Below are 5,560 nucleotides of genomic sequence, written 5' to 3'. Positions count from 1 at the left end.
ATGAAAAGCCAAGAGTCAAGACACTCTGAAAGCAAACAAGTTAGGTGGAAAATATCTACCAGATATTAACTTATTAAAGAGCTATAATAAATAAAATATCATGGTATTAACACAGACACAAGTAGTCTAAAGTTACAGACTAAAAAGACCATAAAAGTCCTTTTTATTGAATATCAATTTCAAAAAAAAGTTCAACATTCAACTATAAACAAAAATCAATGCCAGCTTCATTGTACATCTAAATGTGACAGGTAAAACAATAAAGCTCCTAGACATAATATAGGAAGGAGAATATCCTCATGGCCTTGGGATAAGGAAATATACTTTAAGCATGACAGAAGCAGGATTAATCAAAATAAATATTGATATATTGGTGGAAATTAAAATTAAAATTCTGATCATCCTAAGAACCTATATGAGAGTGAAAAGGCAAGCCAACGTGTAGGGAAAACACTTTTCATACATAAAGACTAATGTGCTAACATCCAGAATATACTTTTTTTAAAAAAAAGAAAAGAAGAACTCTATAGGTCTATATGATTAAAAACCCAATACCAAAAAAAAAAAAGACAAGCATCATGAACATACAAACACGGTAGACGGTACCCAAATGATCAGTAAACATATAAGAAAAGTTCAAGGTCATTTGTCATCAGCAAAATGCAAATTAAAAATGCAATGCCATATACATGTGTGCATCCCTTGAAATAAGGCTAAAAATAAAGACTCAACAAACTGTGTAGGTAAAGAACAACGGGAAATTTCACACAGTGCTGGTAAAAGTACACCTTGTATTTGTAGTCTGCTAACAAACACAGAAATAGAGGTGCCAAATGAACAGAGAAGCACCATTTCAGAAAGAAATTTCCATGGATAAATCAATCTGGCTTATCAAATGTTGGTTAGTGCAGTATTCATTTCAGCCATGCCACACCACTGGTGAATGGGGGTAAGCCTCCAGTGGTGGACCTCCAGTTAGGGTGTTTTATTTCAGATTGGCAGCGAATATAATGACCACTATTGGTGGTCATTGTATTTCCTACAGCTATGCCAAAGAGCTCTGATATAGGAATAGTTGCCTCTGGTTTCTATCTCATAGATACTTCTTATTCTTTGTTTTCAGTGGATTTGAATGTCTTCTTTCTTTTTAAAAAATTATTATTATTGCTATTTTATGTACTGTTTTTGTTTTTGTTTTGTTTTGTTTTCTTTCTCTTTCACCCAGGATAAAGGTGCTTGAAGAACAAGTTTGGTAGCAAATAAATCACGCCTTCTGATACCTTCACCCTATTTGGACAACTTAGTTCAAATACCATCACTAACTTGAATATCTCTGTCATTGGCATTGTCTATAATTTGTGGCTACAGCAGTTATGAAAGAAGGAATAATTTATACATTTAGCTTTGATAAATAAGTTCCTAAGTTCAAATTAATCAAAAAGATAGCCATGTTTGACACTTAACCGCCATTTGTCATTTATAGCTTTTAAAATGTTATTTATAGTTTTTAAAATATATTTTCTTTCCTCCATACTTTTTCAAGCTTTACTTTCAACGTCTCTCAAGATGCCTTTGGTTTATTACAAAAAATTTGAAACTGATAGGTCAATTTAGTGCGGAAATACAACCAGAAGTATGTCTCCCAATCGTAACCCTTAGGTTTATTCCAGTAGAAGGTTTTTTCTTCACCCTTCCTTCTTTCTGTTTCTTTTTCTTTCATTTTAAATGTCCTTTTGTGCATTATATACTATTTGGAAAAAGTCATCAGATTGTCTTAACTTGTTAACAACTTAAAACATAAATTACCTAAGTACATTTCAAAAAGATGCATTTTATTATGTTTAATATTCCCCGGAAACCCAGGAAAATATTAAGTGGACAGATAAGATTTCTGGTTTCTAATTTCCTCCAGCAGTGAAGTCTACAAATTCAAATATTACACATATTATCTTTTCCCAAATGTTAAGAAACTATTTAGATTTTTTTATTTTTAAAAAAGCTCTAACCCCATTAAAATAATGGGGTTATCACACTCATCACTCTATTAGATAAATATAGTTAGCTAGTTACAGTTCATTCTAGATTCTCTTTGGCTCAAGAAATTGATCGAGTTGTATCTAATAGGATATGTTTCTTCTCACAGGTTAAAATAATTACTCCTTTGGGAACATTTTTTTAACTTCATTTATAGAGATCTAAATTCCATCCAAGCAAAACAAAAAAAATGTGATAAATGAAAACCTCGATTGGAAAAATAAGTAGGTAGATGTCTTTGCATCTAGTGGAAACAGACTTTAAAAGTGCCATTCCATAACTGTAACGACCTTCCCATTTGGTAGGATACGTGTGGAACAAAACTCAGTTGTCACATGAAGGTGAAAAGAATATGATATATAGAAATAGTGGAGTCTTTGCCTGGTCCTCAAGGGACTGAAGCAAAGAGGAGAAAAATGTTCACAATGTCAAACACTGCAAATACAATGAGCAGTATTTATCACCTAGAATAGAGTCAGGGTGTGTTTGGAGAATGTGAACAGCAGTGCTAGGGCATAAAATACATGTTATAAGAAAGGCTAAACTGCTTATAGGAGCTTCTCAATTGGTTCAGAAAATCCCCCAGACCATCTGGGTTAAATAAAAATTTCTTTTCCCTCATTCAGATATGTTTACACATTTTTCTTTTCATTATGGTATATTTGTGTTTAATCTAATTTAGTTATATAAATCATCTCTTGTGGTGTAATTTTTTTTTTCTGAAGAAAAATTTCCCAGATATAGCTACTAACTTCTCCCTAGTGGAAGGTTATATGTCAGTTCTCTGGTTGATTTTACTCTCCTTTTTCAATTTCAAAAACAGTGATCATATTTACAGATATAAGGGGGAATTCACTGGAAGCAGACTCTCATTCCTAAAGATGATGTAGGGGAAAGAGATACTAAAGCCAAAAGCATGGTGACATTTACCCCGACTGTTCTGATATTTTGTTTTGCACCAGTAAAATGGAAAATCAAAATTTACATATTATTCTCTTTGCTCAATAAAAATAATTTCATTTATTTATCTACTAGTTGTCGTTACTAAAAAAGTATCAGAAATATAAAAAAGTACAATAAATTGTGAGATTATTTTTATGAGTAATTGTGTGATTAAGTAAAGAAGATAACATTAATGATAAAAAAAAATGTAGATTCCCTTCATTCAAGGGGCAGAAGAGTATCCACTGTTCTATTCTACGAAATAACTTTTAAACACATTTCTTGAGAGCAAGGCCTCTAAGTTTTGGGGTGTACTGGACAAATTGCATGATGTCAGACGCCATATCTTAAACTTATCGCCCTGAAAATAGAATTTAACAATTCAAGTAGAATAATGAGGAGGTTAACTTTTTCAAATTTCACCTCTTTTTCTTCCCTCTTTAGTTCTCAGCAATTCCCCTCTCCCCCCCACCACCTTTTTTTTTTTTTTTTTTTTTTGAGATTATGTGACTCATATCATTTTAGTCTTGGTTGCTCCAGAGCCATAGGAGGTGAATGAGAAAGCAATGAAGATCCAATAACTTGGCAAAATATTTATAAATATGACTTCTGGTTTCCAGTCTGACATACAAAGAGCCTGCAAGTCATCACTTCCACTCATAACAATAAAAAAACTGAGCAAACTGAAGTCAACAACTATTCTTAGATCCATCAGAATTGAGGTGACAGGGCAAACTGCTGCCCTGAAAACTAGACAGACAGATGTATACAGACAATCACAGCTTACCAGGAGCAGAAGCCCAGAAGCAGAAGCCCATAGCTGGAGCCAATACCAATAAGAACATTTTAAACCATAATTGACTGATGGCTGGAGGCTCAGTGTAGACTAGCTCGAGAGTTAAAAACTCCAAAGGAGACCAGTCTTAGAGGAGCTCCCAAATTGAACCTTGCCTTACAAGGTTCTTACTGTGAAGATCACAGAATAATTCCCTAGCACTTCCAGCAGGGAGTGGGGAAATGTAACCATTTTGAAATATGCCCAGAGCTTTCTGTTCTCCTTCTCCTTTCTGTTCTCCTTCACAAGGCCTGTTGTGAAAGGAAGGTATTTTACCAGAGTCTAACCCACTGACCTGGGTGTAGAAAAACACCCAACTCCAGCCCCTCTTCTCAGCCAACTCTTCTGGCTGGCGCATAGGAGCTAGTTAAGGGTTATTCAGAAAGGTGGATATTCTAGGAGAGAGGGCTGCCTGATGAATTTCAGTCAACAAGTATGTACTTTGTTTCTGTTGTTTGCAAGGTACTCGGGGAAAGTGTAGTGGATCATAAAAATGCATCAGACATAGGCCTGTTTTTTAGTAACTTAGAATCTATTGGGAAAAAAATGGTAGCCTTCATATAAAAAGAGCACATTATAGTTAGAGTCAGAGATCTGGGAATCTCTTAAACTCTCTGAAATCAATCAGTTGTGTGGCTTGGGGACATTATTTATTCTATTAATGAATAATTTATTCCCTTGAAAGATAAAAATAATCACACATTTCTTGTGTGTATTTTGTGAGGACTAAATAAAATATACATGAAACTACCAGGCATATATTCATATGTGTGCTTGTTGAATTTTTTGACTGTGGCATTAAATAATGCAAGAGTTTAAGAGTAAAACAAGGCAGCCATAGAGTTAATCTCCGAGGGGTATTTCCAAAAGCTTTGACTTCAGGTAAAGGCCATGTTACCAGATGACGCCCTTCATTTGGGAAGACTTTCTTTAAAAAAATGGCACTTTAATTGGATATTAAAGGATATATAGGGCTTAAATAAACAGAGAGAAGGGAAAAAGACATTGCCAGTGGGAGGAAAGTTTGCCTGACTGAGAGCCATAACAAAAACGTAGGAAGATTAACTTATCTAGAATAGAGATATCATTATGAACTCTAGTGAGAGATAAGACTCATTGCTTTAAAAAGTTTACGGCAATCTAAGGCAGAGAAGCATTGATTTTAATGACCTATTAATTAAAAACTCACAATGAAATCAAAGATGCACTGATAATAGAAAATATTAATGTGCCCATGTTACAGTTTTATACTGAAAGGAAGCAGCAACAGGATGTTAAAACAGGCTTCCAACATGGGAGTTATTTGAGGAATATAATTTTTGCTGTTGTGAAGAGGCTATATTCAGTTCAGAAGTCACAATAGAGCATCTAGCTGGGAGATTATTGCAAGTAGCAACATGGCGGTAAATACTAGGGATGGTAATGCTCTTGCACACCTATTTCCTCCTCAAAGCAACTCCTGAAACTGTATTTCTAGGGAGTGACATTTTAAGAGACAGGAAGAAGCTTTCAAAAGTGTAGTTTTCTCTACCTATAATAAACAGTTCAGTGATGAGTGCAAGGCTGTGAGCTTAAAAAGGTGGACAAACTTATTTTTTTCATGTTGGGAGGAAATTTTTAAAAATCAGAAAATGTTAGGTTTTATATTTTAATTGGCTTATTATTTCTTTTACTTTTTTATACAGAATATTGATCAATATCTGTGATTTTTCCTTTTTCCTACTTTTCTCAGTTAACCCTTTTTAAAAG

The sequence above is a fragment of the Tursiops truncatus genome, chromosome 1, assembly GCF_011762595.2.
Source record: "Tursiops truncatus isolate mTurTru1 chromosome 1, mTurTru1.mat.Y, whole genome shotgun sequence".
NCBI lineage: Eukaryota > Metazoa > Chordata > Mammalia > Artiodactyla > Delphinidae > Tursiops > Tursiops truncatus.
This window is presented reverse-complemented; position numbering follows the sequence as displayed.